At 43.3% G+C, this 17,480-nt stretch overlaps 1 long non-coding RNA gene across 1 annotated transcript in view; it reads left to right on the forward strand.

Moving 5' to 3' along the window:
- The window catches only part of LOC141278747 (uncharacterized), a 134,678-nt gene that overhangs the window by 14,412 nt on the left and 102,786 nt on the right, over positions 1-17,480 (forward strand). The window contains exon 2 of the long non-coding RNA XR_012331887.1: positions 13,724-13,887. This is a non-coding gene — a long non-coding RNA (uncharacterized lncRNA). The remainder of the gene's footprint in view (positions 1-13,723; positions 13,888-17,480) is intronic.

Here is a 17,480-nt window from a genome sequence, read left to right on the forward strand (position 1 = left end):
GGGTAGCAAAACTCAGATGAGATTTCTCCTGAAACTTCCTTGGTGTTGAACTGGGAGTATTTAAAAACTTCTTTAGTCATTAAAAAAATCTACAGTTTCTCATCAGGGATAGTACATCATGAATGAAAAGTAGTGGGCCTTTGATCTAATTTTGTGCGTGTCTGTTTTCTCAATAATAAATGGGCTTTTGTTATGAGACAAGTCGACACTGAGTTTGCTTTTCATCGGTCTGTGGTGAATTGGGAGCAGCTGAGGCTGTGTTCTCTTTTCTTAGTCCTATAGCAAGACTGTGACTTGACACCTAATTGGACATTTTTGCTTAGGCCCTTTCAATATTCCAGGCATTGAAGAGAGAGAAAATTGTTTCCATCCAGGAGAATAACATCCAAACTGAATGTCAGGTGACAGTGTAGCATAGTGGTGCCTCATATGATCCATTACAAAGGAGAGGTGAACTATTGATTATGATGCTGAAAAGAGAAAAGCACATCCCCGAGAAAAAAGGAAAAAATGGGGAGCCTAGAATGTAGCAGCTACCTTTAAGTCAGTGCCCTTGAGGAATGATAGATATCTTGCACAGGCTCAGATTTCTTTGAATCAGCCTGGAAATGGAGCCCAACGCCTCTACCATCAAAGGCAGCAGGAGTGATGATGTTAAAGCTGTTTTGAGTAATGTTAATGTTGAGGAGAATGGCTTACACAACAGGGCATCCGTCTAGAATGTGGTCATAGGACATTGTGCAAAAGGGTCTGAGAGTAAGGACTCAGGGATCAGAACTGGCATAAACACATCAAGAAGGCTTATTATTATTTTTTTTTTACATCTTTATTGGAGTATAATTGCTTTACAATGGTGTGTTAGTTTCTGCTTTATAACAAAGTGAATCAGTTGTACATATACATATGTTCCCATATCTCTTCCCTCTTGTGTCTCCCTCCCTCCCTGCCTCCCTATCCCACCCCTCCAGGCGGTCACAAAGCACCGAGCTGATCTCCCTGTGCTATGCGGCTGCTTCCCACTAGCTATCTATTTTATGTTTGGTAGTGTATATATGTCCATGCCACTCTCTCACTTCGTCCCAGCTTACCCTTCCCCCTCCCCATATCCTCAAGTCCATTCTCTAGTAGGTCTGTGTCTTTATTCCCGTCTTACCCCTAGGTTCTTCATGACCATTTTTTTCCCTTAGATTCCATATATATGTGTTAGCATATGGTATTTGTCTTTCTCTTTCTGACTTACTTCACTCTGTATGACAGACTCTAGGTCCATCCACCTCACTACAAATAACTCCATTTCTTTTTATGGCTGAGTAATATTCCATTGTATATATGTGCCACATATTCTTTATTCATTCATCCGATGATGGACACTTAGGTTGCTTCCATGTCCTGGCTATTGTAAATAGAGCTGCAATGAACATTTTGGTACATGACTCTTTTTGAATTATGGTTTTCTCAGGGTATATGCCCAGTAGTGGGATTGCTGGGTCATATGGTAGTTCTATTTGTAGTTTTTTAAGGAACCTCCATACTGTTCTCCATAGTGGCTCTACCAATTCACATTCCCACCAGCAGTGCAAGAGCGTTCCCTTTTCTCCACACCCTCTCCAGCATTTATTGTTCCTAGATTTTTTGATGATGGACATTCTGACTGGTGTGAGATGGTATCTCATTGTAGTTTTGATTTGCATTTCTCACAAAGCTACAGTAATCAAGACAGTATGGTACTGGCACAAAAACAGAAATATAGATCAATGGAACAGGATAGAAAGCCCAGAGATAAACCCACGCACATATGGTCACCTTATCTTTGATAAAGGAGGCAGGAATGTACAGTGGAGGAAGGACAACTTTTCAATAAGTGGTGCTGGGAAAACTGGACAGGTACATGTAAAAGTATGAGATTAGATCACTCCCTAACACCATACACAAAATGGATTAAAGACCTAGATGTAAGGCCAGAAACTATCAGACTCTTAGAGGAAAACATAGGCAGAGCACTCTACTACATAAATCAAGATCCTTTTTGACCCACCTCCTAGAGAAATGGAAATAAAAACAAAAATAAACAAATGGGACCTAATGAAACTTCAAAGCTTTTGCACAGCAAAGGAAACCATAAACAAGACCAAAAGACAACCCTCAGAATGGGAGAAAGTATTTGCAAATGAAGCAACTGACAAAGGATTAATCTCCAAAATTTACAAGCAGCTCATGCAGCTCAAAAACAAACAACCCAATACAAAAATGGGCAGAAGACATAAATAGACATTTCTCCAAAGGAGAAGGCTTATTTGTTTGTGTTCTCAAACAGGTGAGGTGAGTGGCAAAGGCACATGGAAGGCTACTCTGGGGAGCGATAATTGTGTTTGGAGACTTTCACTCCGGTGCAGGTCACTGGTTCAGTTCAAACCCAAACTGCAGGGATCATTATGACTTGATGGGTGATGGGAAATCAGGTCCTGGCTTTCAGTTCGCTTCCTAAAAGTAGTCCCTGTAATTGGTCTCCTTTCCTAGAAGACTGCCGAAGGCTGCGAAGGGCGACAGACATAGTACTGTTCTGAGGCCAGGAGGGGGTTCTGCTGGGATGGGAAGGAGAGTACATGCTGGGCGGGCACAGAGAGGAAAGGCAGTGCAGTGGAGGGAGGAAAATGCTTTACTCCTCTGGTCCCTGAAAATGCAAGTGTTGCTGGGATCCTGAGGCCAGGCTGTAGGCAGACCAGCTTGGGGACATTGGACAGAGAGTTGGACTGAGTCCCATGAAGAAACTATGTCTGACCCACAGGCCTCTTTGTCTCTCTCTAGTTCACCTCTAGCACAATTCCAGAGAGTGCTAATCTAATTTCAGGGCACGAGAGTATAACTTGTGAGCTAGCTTCCGAATCCCTTGTTTAAATCTCCAGCCTTTCAGGTTTTAGGCTGTTGCAAAGCCTAGGCTCTTGCAAAGCAAAAGTTTTTGTTCTTAGATTTCAACTGCTTTTCTTGGTTTTTCTACTACTGTCACCCCTTTCCTGATGCAGTGAATGGGGAAAGGTGGGTATCAATAGGTAAGAGGAAATATATGGAATAAAAAGCCCATCAGTTATTATCTCAAACTGTCATCCTGCTGCACTTCATTATGTGTTTCTTTCACGAATAACCCTATTCCTGGGCTTTTGAAGCCCGCACCCAGGTCAATCGGCGGACCCGCCTATGGGTCCGTCGGCTTCTTGTCAAGGAGAAATTCTCCCTGTGGGCAATTCACAGATCCAAAAAGCCCTGCAAAGGTCTATTTTGTAGAGTGAAATAGGGGACAGAGGAAAGAGCCCATGAGAAACCTGGCTGGGTCTAATACTCTATGGCTTACAACCTTTTGGTCACAGGATAGGAGATGAGGGAAAAAACTCAATACAGCTCATCACCCATCATAATAAGTAGGCAGTGTCATTTTTGTATAGATGAGAAAGTTTATTTGTTTGCTTTGCATATCGTAATGATTTCATGTCACTTTGCAGACGATCTGTTTCTAAACAGTGTGCCTAGCATGTCAAGTGTGTGATCTTGGGCACATTCTCTCTCCTCCCTGGAGATGGGAGCCCGGCCCATGGGAGAGTGGGGAGGCTGGTGTGCTCTAGCTATTGGTAAGCTTGGAAGAAGCCTAGAGAGTGGTTTCCACCTGTCTCTGCAACACAGGATTTGTGCAAAAGCTTCCATGCTGGGGTATATTTCTTTGGCCCTGCCAAGGCAGAAGGTGGGATGGAAAACAAGGGTCGTGTTCTCCAGAACAAGTTGCCACATTTGTGCTCAGTCCCAGAAGGAGGTGGATGTGTTTGAAGTATTTGTGTGTATGTTTGTCCTTCATTACACCTTGGACTCCCTGGGGGTAGTATCAGAATCATCTCCGTTTCCTTCATCCCTGGTGGCTGCCAGACACATAGTAGATACACAGAAATTGCTCTTGTTTTAAGAGTGAGTAAAGGGGGAAAACAGAGCGTGGGGTAGTTCTATCTTTTCTGAACATGATGCTTGGCTGCCTTGACGTATTTTTAGTCAGTTCCTACCTGGCCTGCTCTTCAAACTACACTTAAGCATCTAGAAAGTCATCAAAAAACATTTTGCTGAGTACACAAGAAACAGATTTTAAAAATTAGAACTTAGGTTTCCATGTGATGATAATGGAAAGGATGTTGGATGTATTTGGAGAATCTCTCGCCATCATCACCTTCCTTCTTCCTTGTGGCATCTGTTCCCACTACAGTCCTTGGGTTGTGCTAACGTGAACCATTCACTTCAGCCGAGGGTGGTGCTCAGATCTCCCCTGGGTGTCCAAGGATTATCTTTCCACACGTGGCTCCCTCCTGCATGCTCCCAACCCCACGTGAGCCTGTCATGTTGCAGTTGGGCCCAATCAATAGACTTTTAAAATAAGCTTTGCCCTTTGAAAACCATTCCTAAGCACTTTGCATTCCTTTCCTGTTTGAAAAGTTCATTTTTGTTCTATGCTTTGTTCTAAAAATACCCAAGTGTGTGGGAGGCCCAAGCCACGCAGTTCAAAGCTGTTCTAGTGGGTGAGGGTCTTGAGGGCTTGACAATGAACTCATTGAGGTGAACCCATCCCCTTCACAGCTTCAGGAAATGAGTTGTGTGAAGGACAAAGTAGGAAGGTGAGCATTCCATCACCTGGTAATCTCAACTCAGTGGAAGACAGGAGGCACCGAACAAGATCCTGAACGTTGTTGAGATGCCTGAGTTGAAAAGGGCTGTCACGTGGCTTGAAGTTGTTTTTCAAGATTGATGCAGTGTTTAGACAGTATTGACTGCAAGTCAATTGATAATCTTCAGTCTGTGTTTCTGAGTGTGCCTGTGGAAATCAGGAGTCGATACCCATTGTCCTCAGGGCTGGGATTCTTGATCCACAATTGATGCTGGTTATTAGTTTCTCAGCATTCCCAAGATCAAGAAGGCCTATCCAGAAGCCCCACAAATGAAAGACTGTTTCTGGGTGTGAGTGAAGTGCTATACTTGTCCCCGTTACTTATAGTTGTGTCAAAGTGGGTAGCAGAGGCCTGATCTCTGTTTTGACTCCACGCCGTTGGAGAATAAAGGCACGGTGAGATACGTGCTGTTCAAACACTAAGCTTTTTACGCTCTGTTTATCTGATTCTTCTGTCTAATTAAAGTTACCTCTACACTTGATTGGTTTTTAAAGCCCAATATTTGGCAATTAAACCTTCTTTGTTCTAACAACCGGGTGGTACTTCCCTGAGTGATTTAGCACGTAATGGATTATCTGCTAAACCAAGAACTGGCTTCCTTGGAGAGCTTCTCTTGCAGAATTTAATGTTTGGGTGGCCGCTAGGAACACCCACTGAGGAATCTGTAGACAGAATTGTGTGGATTCACTCAGGAGTCCATGGAGCAGGTGTGGGGGGATCCTTGACTTGGATTAGGAATCGGGAGACCTGATTTAATCCCCAATGAGACCACTTTTCTAGGGCTCCCTCAAGGTCTTCGAAGGTGTGCTTTATCCATGTCTATGAGTCATACCCAGAGAAGCAGGGTGGGTGTTGGTAGGGAAGCTGGCCTGCCCCCACCATCATAGAGGGAACTTAGCCCTGCCAGCCCGGCCCTGAGCTAAGCCTCTCTGGTGTGCAGAGTGCTTGATGGGAGGATGCTGGCAGATCATCTCCACTTGGTCCTTCCTGAGAGCCCACCACCAGTCAGACCACCACAAGGCTTTCCTTTATTCCAAGTCCTCTCAGACAGGAAGACCTGCAATAGGACATGCAGGGAGTGGAGGGGTGCCAACGTCGTAATCATAACCTCTCCCTTCACCTCACAAGAGTGGACTCTATTTCCTAGTCACATTTGTTAGGTTTTTGAAGGACAGAGTTTGAGTGTCATCTTTGCCAGGGAAAGAGAGAGGAGGCTGTTAAGGAGCTGGCAGCCGTTTTAAAGAGAAAGGATCAGCGTGTTTACCTCTTCCTCCCGGCCTTGCTCCTGCTGCCCTCCCAGCAGACACACACACACACACACACGTGTGCTCATACCCCAGTGGAAACACCTGCACACGCATACATGCAGGCACACGTGCACATACATACAACCTTGCGTCTTCAAAGCCAGTGAATCTGAGCTGTCCGGAAAGGCACACGTGCTGTCATTCTGGCCTGTTCTCACTCTGGTGGGAGCAGGTCTTCTCCAAGTCTAGCATTTGTGCCGAAGGTTATTCAGTGATAGTGGCCCTTCCTGGGAAGCCCGTCCAACCACAAAAGGCGTTCTTTATTTGTTTGGGAGTGATTTCAGTCTTTTATCCTCACATATGAGTCCACAGTGATGCTTAAGGGAGGCTAAATTACTGCCACCAAGCTGATCTGATTCACTGGACACCAAGGACTATGGGGCACATCTACATACAAATATGTATTTCCTGTACTGTGAATGCAAATGATTTAGGGTTTTTTCCTAGACTTTTTATCCTTTCCTGAGGACTCCCCTGGGGAGGATAACTGAAACCATTGAAGACCCAGTGTAGTCATTCTGGCACGTTTGTAAGCTTCCTCTGTGACACCTCTGTGTACTGGAGCCCTTCTATACCTGAGTTCACTGTTTCCACCAGGTGGAAGACCGGGCTGGTGTGCGGCAATGGCATGGAAAGCAAGGGGCCTGTAGGAATGACCCCTGAGATTCTGTTGTTCTGGGAACTTCTGGCTGGGTTGGTTCTGGGTGAGCTCACAAGCTCAGGGCAGTCAGAGCTGGAAGGATGTCTAGTCCCTCCCTACTCAAAGTTTGGCCTGAGGACCAGAGAAACGAACATGATCCAGGTGCTTGGTAGCCTGCAGTATCGCAGCCCCCAGCCTAGGCATGTCGAATCAGAATCTGCATTTTCACAAGAGCCCCCAGTGATCTGTAGGCATGTAAAAGAGAACGGCCAGTCAGCTCCCTCATCTTATGGGCTATTCTAATAACTGTCCCTCTGAGATATATTGTACTGAGAAAATGTCTACATGGGGAATGGAAAGGAAGCAAGGCAGCAGAAATTTACAGCATGGAACTCTGACTCTGGGGTCTCTGGGTGGCAGAAGGACCAAGGAACCCAGAGGTACGCAAAGAGATAGACAGTGGCATGAGAGGGCACAAAGGGAAGGTCTGAGTGGACACAGACTTCCTTGATATCCCTTTCTCCTCTCCTCTTCTCCTTCCCCATAAAGTCGCTGCCACTAACCTCATGGGTGCCCACTTCTAGGCTGGGTGATGATTTTAAGAGACCTTGGTCTCTAAGAGTTTTATGGTGTGTTCATTTGTCCACTCCTGCCAGAGAACTAAAAGTAAAATAACAGTAAGCTGTAAAACAGGTATAAAAAGTCTAATGAGGGGCTTCCCTGGTGGCACAGTGGTTAAGAATCCGCCCGCCAAGGCAGGGGACATGGGTTCAAGCCCTGGTCCGGGAAGATCCCACGTGCTGCGGAGCAGCTAAGCCTGTGCGCCACAACTACTGAAGCCCGCGAGCCTAGAGCCCGTGCTCTGCAACAAAAGAGAAGCCACCACAATGAGAAGCCCAAGCACCACAACGAAGAGTAGCCCCCGCTCGCCGCAACTAGAGAAAGCCCATGCGCAGCAATGAAGACCCAACACAGCCAAAAATAAATTTAAAAAAAAAAGTCTAATGAAATTCTGTTTCTCCCATCAATGAATACTTTGATCTGTGCTTTAAAATAGCAAATGCAAGTCGCATGTGTGAGCCCCAGCTTTGCTGGTGCCCTAGGCACATCAATGGGGAGTCAGACCCTGCCCAGTGCACCCTCGTCCTGCCCTTGTAGTGGTTTGAGGAGACTCATTCCTGACACTAGATGAGGAAAGGTCCCAGCTCTGTGGCTCCCTCCCAGTGACAGAGCCACTTATCAGTAGATTGGGGACCAGAACCTGGTTTCTGGGTTCCACCTGTTGAGGCGTTTCTACTCAGCTCACCAGCAATCCTAGGTCCACCTCAGCACAGCTGGTGCCCTGAAGAAATAATGAAAATAATGTTAGCTTCCAAGGCTTGGCACAAACTAGGATCTGATTTGAGTTTATCCACATCTTGGTGTCTGGGAGTTCTCTAGTCTTTGAAAATCATGTGACTTTCAAAATGATCTAGAATTTGTGAAACACCCTATGAGGCCAACGCTTTTCTTGCTGTAACCTTTATGGTTCTCCTTCAAGGCAACACTTTCTCACTAAAACTTTGAATTACAGCAATTGCTCATTCTCATATTCATTGGATTGTTACTATATTCCAGCCAGGAGGCTAAGCAGCTCTACTTAATTAATTTAATCCTACAATAGCCTATGGGTCAGTACTATTATTATCCCCATTTTACAGATCTAGTAACTGTCTCAAGGTCACTCAGTAAGTGGGGAAGCAGAGATTTGAACACAAAGAAATCTATCTAGATGAGCCTAAGCTATTAATCACTGTGTTATCATCCATTAAAGGTGTATGCAGCCCTTCTCTCTGTTTTTTTTTTTTTTTTTAAACCTCTGCTTTGGCTTTTTTGCAAGGGAGGGAGACTACTCATATCCTACCTGGTGGAACTGGTTTCCAACTATGAGTAAGAGGTTTGGGATATAACATCTCAGTCCTCCACCTCATTCTTCCATGTGGTATTCCGCTACTTGGGAGAGGTTTCCTTCTCTCCTAGTGGCATGACTATCTCCAGTTTCTTTGGTTAGCAAAATACCAAGACTATATCACCTCACTAGGTCAAGTGTTTTGGTAACAGAAATAGTCAGCTTCAGTGAAACATTTCCCCGACCTCCAAGTTAGAGAATGGTTTTGCTCAGATTTCAGCAAGACCTGAGGGTTAGAAAGGATTTTAGAAGCCCTGTTGTCCAAATTCCTATCTAATTTATGACTCCCCTTTATAACCTTCCACGAAGCGTCATGTTGTGTTTTGGTTTGTCTTTTAATCAGTCGAAGGTGGCCTTGTGCTTATTGACACTTCCAATGATTAAAATAAAAAATATTTTCTTTTGCCTTGTTCTGAACCTTCAACCTGGCTTTCTTGTCTCCATCTTTTTTCTTCTTTGAATCTATTTGTCTGCTTGATGTGAACATCCAAGTTAATTACATCTGGAAATAAATCCCTTCTTTCAGTTGTAGAATGATTAACTGTGTAAATTTAAATTAACCCAGCACCAAGTCAGAATTTTGAAATCATCTTTTTGGCAACTCTTTGGTGAAGCTTGTTTCATCTACTGATTTTTCTTGGGGATACGATTAAAACCGTCCATTTTCAACGAGAGGCCATATACACACAATGGAAGTCATTTAATTGTTGTCTCTGGTTTTTATATTTCTCTTCTGGCCTGAAGAGCTGTACCTTTTGTATTTTATTGGAAAAATTTATCAGACATGTGGCATTCTATTTTTATCTCTTAGGCTCACCTCAGAGTCCAAATGTCAGCATTTTTGGAAAAAACACTGGGCTAGAAGCCAAAACAACCAAGTGAATCCTAGGTTGGACTCTTCCCTCTTAACCTTTGGGAATCCTGGTTTTATCCTCAGGAAAATGGGCATTCTGCCAGCTCTGCCCTTGTCATAGGAATGTTGAGAGGCTTGAAATAGGGAACGTATGTAAGAGCACTCAGTAAACTGTAATACAGGATGGAAGATATAAGGCCAAAGCCCTGGGTTCACAGAATGGTTATGAAGTGGATAAGTATGGAGATGGGGAGCCAGAGAGCATGAGAACCCCAAACTCTCAACTTGACAGTTGATTCTTATCTATCTGGAGCATGTGTGTCTGCAGATGTCAGGGAGGGGTTGAGATTAAGTTGCCTCAGAGCTGAGCATTCCTTTCAGTGAGAAATGTGTCTGTCAGGGCATTTCAAAGCAACACAGAGAGAGTGAGTGGACAGTCATTGTACCAATTTAATGAACACTAATTAAGCACCCTGTTTGTAAATAGCACTGAAGATAGTATAAGGTGAACCTTACCTGGCCATTTCAGGAGGTGTCATTAACCAGAGGTGTGTTGCTCCGGCCACCACTGTGCATGGCTCTCAATGGCTCTGAGCATCGTCAGGCACCTGATTTACATCTTTCAGACATTTTCATCAACAGGATTAGCTCTCAGTTGGATATTATCCCATCAAATTGTATTTTTCCCAAGATTTTTAAAACTCCAGTGCCGTCCTAGTTCTAAGACCTTCTCTTTAAAGAAGTCTTCACATTAAAGAAGTCTTCACAGATCCTCTTCCTTCCCCTGTTCCTTTCGAGATTCTAAATTAATTTCTTTCTCCTTTAAATTCTTATTTTTTATGACGCTTTTTGAAAATAATATAATTTTATGAGGAAGTCCATGAAACAAAATTCAGCCCAAAACGCACGTAGTGAATGCTTAATGCAATAAATACTTCAGCTGTCATTTCCACCATCCATCCCAATGGATAAATGTTTTACTTGTATTTCTTTGAAAAATAATGAGTTTCAGTTATCAATAATTCTTAATTTTATACCAGAGAAACCCATCATTATGTAGTGAGTTTTGCCTTCTATGGGCATCAATGGCAATGCCTTTTGAGGGAATCTACCAAGGTAGTAACCGGTGAACTCAGAGCTAAACCCTGCCAAAGGGCAGAGGCTTCCTCTCCCAAGTCATAAAGAACAAAGGGGACTGGAGGAGATGTCGGTGGCAGGGGGAAGCTTTGGAGCCGTAGAGGAGAGCGCAGCAGCAGGGGTACAGAGGGCAAATCGGAGATTCCCACACAAAGGATCGGTGCCAACCAGCACTCACCAGCCCAAGAGGCTTGTCTGCTCATCCGCCGGGGCGGGCGGGGGCTAGGAGCTGAGGCTCGGGCTTCCGTAGGATCCCAGGGAGAGGACTGGGGTTGGCTGCGTGAACACAGCCTGAAGGGGTTAGTGCACCACGGCTAGCTGGGAGGGAGTCCGGGAAAAAGTCTGGAGCTGCCGAAGAGGCAAGAGACCATTGTTTTGGGGTGCGTGAGGAGAGGGGATTCTCTCAACCACTGCGCCACCAGGGAAGCCCCACATGACTCTTTTTGAATTATGGTTTTCTCAGGACATATGCCCAATAGTGGGATTGCTGGGTTGTATGGTAGTCCTATTTGTAGTTTTTTAAGGAACTTCCATACTGTTCTCCATAGTGGCTGTGTCAATTTACATTCCCACCAACAGTGCAAGAGTGTTCCCTTTTCTCCACACCCTCTCCAGCATTTATTGTTTCTAGATTTTTTGATGATGGCCATTCTGACTCGTGTGAGATGCTATCTCATTGTAGTTTTGATTTGCAGTTTTGATTCTCTAATGATTAATGATGTTGAGCATTCTTTCATGTGTTTGTTGGCAATCTGTACATCTTCTTTGGAGAAATGTCTGTTTATGTCTTCTGCCCATTTTTGGATTGGGTTGTTTGTTTCTTTGTTATTGAGCTGCATGAGCTGCTTGTAAATTTTGGATGATAATCCTTTGTCAGTTGCTTCATTTGCAAATATTTTCTCCCATTCTGAGGGTTGTCTTTTGGTCTTGGTTATGGTTTCCTTTGCTGTGCAAAAGCTTTTAAGTTTTATTAGGTCCCATTTGTTTATTTTTGTTTTTATTTCCATTTCTCTAGAAGGTGGGTCAAAAAGGATCTTGCTGTGATTTATTTCATAGAGTGTTCTGCCTATGTTTTCCTCTAAGAGTTTGATAGTTTCTGGCCTTACATTTAGGTCTTTAATCCATTTTGAGTTTATTTTTGTGTATGGTGTTAGGGAGTGTTCTAATTTCATACTGTTACATGTACATGTCCAGTTTTCCCAGCACCACTTATTGAAGAGGCTGTCTTTTCTCCACTGTATATTCTTGCCTCCTTTATCAAAGATAAGGTGACCATATGTGCGTGGGTTTATCTCTGGGCTTTCTATCCTGTTTCATTGATCTATATTTCTCTTTTTGTGCCAGTACTATACTATCTTGACTACTGTAGCTTTGTAGTATAGTCTGAAGTCAAGGAGCCTGATTCCTCCAGCTCCAATTTTCGTTCTCAAGATTGCTTTGGCTATTCAGGGTCTTTTGTGTTTCCATACAAATTGTGAAATTTTTTGTTCTAGTTCTGTGAAAAATGCCAGTGGTAGTTTGATAGGGATTGCATTGAATCTGTAGATTGCTTTGGGTAGTAGAGTCATTTTCACAATGTTGATTTTTCCAATCCAAGAACATGGTATATCTCTCCATCTATTTGTATCATCTTTAATTTCTTTCATCAGTGTCTTATAATTTTCTGCATCCAGGTCTTTTGTCTCGTTAGGTAGGTTTATTCCTAGATATTTTATTCTTTTTGTTACAATGGTAAATGGGAGTGTTTTCTTAATTTCGCTTTCAGATTTTTCATCATTAGTGTATAAGAATGCCAGAGATTTCTGTGCATTAATTTTGTGTCCTGCTACTTTACCAAATTCATTGATTAGCTCTAGTAGTTTTCTGGTAGCATCTTTAGGATTCTCTTGTATAGTATCATGTCATCTGCAAACAGTGATAGCTTTACTTCTGCTTTTCTGATTTGGATTCCATTTATTTCTTTTTCTTCTCTGATTGCTGTGGCTAGAACTTGCAAAACTATGTTGAATAAGAGTGGTGAGAGTGGGCAATCTTGTCTTTTTCCTGATCTTAGTGGAAATGCTTTCAGTTTTTCACCATTGAGGATGATGTTGGCTGTGGGTTTGTCATATATGGCCTTTATTATGTTGAGGAAAGTTCCCTCTATGCCTACTTTCTGCAGGGTTTTTATCATAAATGGGTGTTGAATTTTGTTAAAAGCTTTCTCTGCATCTGTTGAGATGATCATATGGTTTTTCTTCTTCAGTTTGTTAATATGGTGTATCACATTGATTGATTTGCATATATTGAAGAATCCTTGCATTCCTGGAATAAACCCCACTTGATCATGGTGTATGATCCTTTTAATGTGCTGTTGGATTCTGTTTGCTAGTATTTTGTTGAGGATTTTTGCATCTATGTTCATCAGTGATATTGGCCTGTAGTTGTCTTTCTTTGTGACATCTTTGTCTGTTTTGGTATCAGGGTGATGGTGGCCTCGTAGAATGAGTTTGGGAGTGTTCCTCCTTCTGCTATATTTTGGAAGAGTTTCAGAAGGATAGGTGTTATCTCTTCTCTAAATGTTTGATAGAATTCACCTGTGAAGCCATCTGGTCCTGGGCTTTTGTTTGTTGGAAGATTTTTAATCACAGTTTCAATTTCAGGTCTTGTGATTGGTCTGTTCATATTTTCTAATTCTTCCTGGTTCAGTCTCAGCATGTTGTGCATTTCTAAGGATTTGTCCATTTCTTCCAGGTTGTCCATTTTATTGGCATAGAGTTGCTTGTAGTAATCTCTCATGATCTTTTGTATGTCTGCAGTGTCAGTTGTTACTTCTCCTTTTTCATTTCTAATTCTATTGATTTGAGTCTTCTCCCTTTTTTTCTTGATGAGTCTGGCTAATGGTTTATCAATTTTGTTTATCTTCTCAAAGAACCAGCTTTGGTTTTATTGATCTTTGCTATCGTTTCTTTCATTTCTTTTTCATTTATTTCTGATCTGATCTTTATGATTTCTTTCCTTCTGCTAACTTTGGGGTTTTTTGTTCTTCTTTCTCTAATTGCTTTAGGTGCAAGTTTTGTTGTTTATTTGAGATCTTTTCTGCTTTTTTTTTTTTCTTTTTTTGCGGTACGTGGGTCTCTCACTTTGTGGCCTCTCCCGTTGCAGAGCACAAGCTCCGGACGCGCAGGCTCAGCAGCCATGGCTCACAGGCCCAGCCGCTCGGTGGCATGTAGGATCCTCCCGGACTGAGGCACGAACCCGTGTCCCCTGCATCGGCAGGCAGACTCTCAACCACTGCGCCACCAGGGAAGCCCATCCTGCTTCTTAAGGTAAGATTGTATTGCTATAAACTTCCCTCTTAGAGTTGCTTTTGCTGCATCCCATAGGTTTTGGGTCATCGTGTCTTCATTGTCATTTGTTTTGTAGGTATTTTCTGATTTCTTCTTTTATTTCTCCAGTGATCACTTTGTTATTAAGTAGTGTATTGTTTAGCCTCTATCTGTTTGTATTTTTTACAGATCTTTTCCTGTAATTGATATCTAGTTTCATAGCGTTGTGGTTGGAAAACATACTTGATACAATTTCAGTTTTCTTAAATTTACCAAGGCTAGGTTTGTGACCCAAGATATGATCTATCCTGCAGAATGTTCCATGAGCACTTGAGAAAAATGTGTATTCTGTTGTTTTTGAGTGGAATGTCCTATAAATATCAATTAAGTCCATCTTGTGTAATGTGTCATTTAATGCTTGTGTTTCCTTATTTATTTTCATTTTGGATGATGTGTCCACTGGTGAAAGTGGGGTGTTAAAGTCCCCTACTATGATTGTGTTATTGTCAATTTCCCCTTTTATGGCTGTTAGTATTTGCCTTATGTATTGAGGTGCTCCTATGTTGGGTGCATAAATATTTACAATTGTTACATCTTCTTGGATCGACCCCTTGATCATTATGTAGTGTCCTTCTTTGTCTCTTGTAATAGTCTTTATTTTAAAGTCTATTTTGTCTGATATGAAAATTGCTACTCCAGTTTTCTTCTGATTTCCATTTGCATGGAAAGACTTTCAGTCTGTTTGTGTCTCTAGGTCTGAAGTGGGTCTCTTGTAGACAGCATATATATGGGTCTTGTTTTTGTATCCATTCAGCCAGTCTCTGTCTTTTGGTGGGAGCATTTAGTCCATTTACATTTAAGATAATTATCAATATGTATGTTCCTATTCCCATTTTGTTAATTGCTTTGGGTTTGTTATTTTAAGTCTTTTCCTTCTCTTGTGTTTCTTGCCTAGAGAAGTTCCTTTAGCATTTGTTGTAAAGCTGGTTTGGTGGTGCTGAACTCTCTCAGCTTTGCTTGTCTGTAAAGGTTTTAATTTCTCCATCCAATCTGAATGAGATCCTTGCTGGGTAGAGTAATCTTGGTTGTAGGTTTTTCTCCTTCATCACTTTAAATATGTCCTGCCACTCCCTTCTGGTTTGCAGAGTTTCTGCTGAAAGATCAGCTGTTAACCTTATGGGGATTCCCTTGTGTGTTATTTGTTGTTTTTCCCTTGCTGCTTTTAATATGTTTTCTTTGTATTTAATTTTTAATAGTTTGATTAATATGTGTCTTTGCATGTTTCTCTTTGGATGTATTCTGTATGGGACTCTCTGTGCTTCCTGGACTTGATTAACTATTTCTTTTCCCATATTAAGGAAGTTTTCAACTATAATCTCTTAAAATATTTTCTCTCCTTTTCTTTTCCTCTTCTTCTGGGACCCCTATAATTAGAATATTGGTGTGGTTAATGTTGTCCCAGAGGTCTCTGAGACTGTCCTCAGTTCTTTTCATTCTTTTTTTTTTATTCTGCTCTGCAGTAGTTATTTCCACTATTTTATCTTCCAAGTCACTTATCCGTTCTTCTGCCTCAGTTATTCTGCTATTGATCCCTTCTAGAGTATTTTTAATTTCATTTATTGTGTTGTTCATTGTTGTTTGTTTCCTCTTTAGTTCTTCTAGGTCCTTGTTAAATGTTTCTTGCATTTTCTCTATTCTATTTCCAAGATTTTGGATCATCTTTACTATCATTATTCTGAATTCTCTTTCAGGTAGACTGCCTATTTCCTCTTCATTTGTTAGGTCTGGTAGATTTTTACCTTGCTCCTTCATCTGCTGTGTGTTTTTCATTTTGCTTATCTTACTGTGTTTGGGGTCTCCTTTTCACAGCCTGCAGGTTCGTAGTTCCCGTTGTTTTAGGTGTCTGTCCCCAGTGGCTAAGGTTCGTTCAGTGGGATGTCTAGGTTTCCTGGTGGAGGGGACTATTGCCTGTGTTCTGGTGGATGAGGCTGGATCTTGTCTTTCTGGTGGGCAGGTCCACGTCTGGTGGTGTGTTTTGGGGTGTCTGTGACCTTATTATGATTTTAGGCAGCCTCTCTGCTAATGGGTGGGGTTGTGTTCCTGTCTTGCTAGTTGTTTGGCATAGGGTGTCCAGCACTGTAGCTTGCTGGTCGTTGAGTGAAGCTGGGTGTTGGTGTTGAGATGGAGATCTCTGGGAGATTTTCGCCGTTTGATATTACATGGAGCTGGGAGGTCTCTTGTGGACCAGTGTCCTGAACTCGGCTCTCCCATCTCAGTGGCACAGCCCTGACACCTGGCTGGAGCACCAAGAGCCTGTCCTCTACACGGCTCAGAATAAAAGGGAGACAAAATAGAAAGAAAGAAAGAGGATAAAATAAAATAAAGTAAGATAAAATAAAATAAGTGTATTAAAATAAAAAAAAAAAGAAAAAATGTTTTAAAGTAAAAGAAAAAAACGGACGGTCAGAATCCTAGGACAAATGGTGAAAGTAAAGCTATACAGACAGAATCTCACACAGAAGCATACACATATATACTCACAAAAACAAGAAAAGGGGAAAATATAATCTGTCTTGCTCCTAAAGTCCACCTCCTCAATTTGGGATGACTCGTTGTCTATTCAGGTATTCCACAGATGCAGGGCACATCAAGTTGATTGCGGAGCTTTAATCCGCTGCTTCTGAGGCTGCTGGGAGAGATTTCCCTTTCTCTTCTTTGTTCTCACAGCTCCCGGGTTTCAGCTTTGGATTTGGCCCCGCCTCTGCATGTAGGTCGCCTGAGGGCGTCTGTTCTTCTCTCAGACTGGACAGGAGCAGCTGATTCCGGGGCTCTGGCTCTCTCAGGCCGGGGGGAGGGAGGGGTACGGATGCGGGGCGAGCCTGCTACGGCAGAGGCCTGCGTGACGTTGCACCAGCCTGAGGCGCGCCGCGCGTTCTCCTGGGGAAGTTGTCCCTGGATCCTGGGACCCTGGCAGTGGCGGGCTGCACAGGCTCCCCAGAAGGGAGGTGTGGATAGTGACCTGTGCTCGCACACAGGCCCCTTGGTGGCGGCAGCAGCAGCCTTAGCATCTCATGCCTGTTTCTGGGGTCTGCGCTGATAGCCGCGACTCGCGCCCGTCTCTGGAGCTCCTTTAAGCAGGACTCTTAATCCTCTCTCCTCGCCCACCAGTAAACAAAGAGGGAAGAAAAAGTCTCTTGCCTCTTCGGTAGCTCCAGACCTTTTCCTGGACTCCCTTCCGGCTAGCTGTGGCACACTAGCCTCGTCCAGGCTGTGTTCACGCAGCCAACCCTAGTCCTCTCCCTGGGATCCGACCTCCGAAGTCCGAGCCTTAGCTCCCAGCCCCGCCCGCCCTGGCGGGTGAGCAGACAAGCCTCTCAGACTGGTGAGTGCTGGTCAGCACTTGTCCTCTGTGTGGGAATCTCTCCGCTTTGCCCTCTGCACCCCTGTGGCTGCGCTGTCCTCCATGGCTCCAAAGCTTCCCCTCCGCCACCTGCAGTCTCCACCTGCGGAGGGCCTTCCTAGTGTCTGGAAACCTTTCCTCCATCACAGATCCCTCCCACTGGTGCAGGTCCCATCCCTATTCTTTTGTCTCT

This window comes from Tursiops truncatus, chromosome 5 (genome assembly GCF_011762595.2).
Source record: "Tursiops truncatus isolate mTurTru1 chromosome 5, mTurTru1.mat.Y, whole genome shotgun sequence".
NCBI classification, from domain to species: Eukaryota; Metazoa; Chordata; class Mammalia; order Artiodactyla; family Delphinidae; genus Tursiops; species Tursiops truncatus.